Here is a 1,021-nt window from a genome sequence, read left to right on the forward strand (position 1 = left end):
GAAAAAAAAAAAAAAAAAAAAAAAAAAAAAAAATGACAGAACATATGAGGAAACTATCAACAGTGAGTGGAATTCAGCGAACACAATTAACAGCAAAATTAGAGCCTTAAACTTTTAAAATAATAGAATAGCAGTATGAAAGAGTGTTAAAGTATGTCAAACCAATTAAAATATAAAAGAATGGCTCAAATATCTATAAGAGAGCAAAACACTATTTAAAACAAATAAAGGGGGGCATATTTGAAAGAGTATTAAGTAGAACTTTCAGAAATGAAATACAGTGATTTTAATTAAAATTTCAACAAACAGGTTAAATAAAGCTAAAGAGAGATTTAGTACAATTGAAATGTGTATCTGAGGGAACCACACTGAAGGCTACGGCAGAGAGAAATAAGATCGAAAATACGCAAGAGAAGTTAGAGACAGGGAAACTAGAACAAGAAAGTCCCTCACACCAACAGGTGCTTCAGAAGGACAGAATAGGCGAGGGGCAATATTTGAAGGGTTATTGGCTGGGAATTTTCGAAAATCTTCGGATTCAAAAAGCTGAAGTCCCAAACAGCACAAATAAATAGAAACCCAAGATCTTTACTAGACCACAAGTGAAAAACAGAGGAGGCACTTCTTCAACTGCAATCAATTGCTACTCATCAGACGCATCTCTGTTGGCACACGCTAAAGACGAAATTTTTTCTGTCAGCAGCAGCACACACTTTAAGAGTAGTGGGACTGGAAAGGAGTAAGGAATTTGGGTAAGGGGACGCTGCATAAAGGCAGACGGGGATGGAGGAAGTGGGAGAGGAAAGGAGGCTGGGAAAGGGGAGGCCTCACTGCGGGGAAGGGATCAGAAGAGGGAAGGGTGCACCTTTAGAAGTAGCTGCTGAGGCTGGGTCTAGGGAAAGGATGCACTAGGGCCAAATAGCATGGTTTAATAAAAATAAACTGTGTGTTCGCACTAGCATTTACCAAATCCTTATTTCTGGGAAAGTGGCTTTCCTCTTTGCCACTTCCTGTGTTATTC

This window comes from Galeopterus variegatus, unplaced genomic scaffold (assembly GCF_000696425.1).
Source record: "Galeopterus variegatus unplaced genomic scaffold, G_variegatus-3.0.2 Scaffold9440, whole genome shotgun sequence".
NCBI lineage: Eukaryota > Metazoa > Chordata > Mammalia > Dermoptera > Cynocephalidae > Galeopterus > Galeopterus variegatus.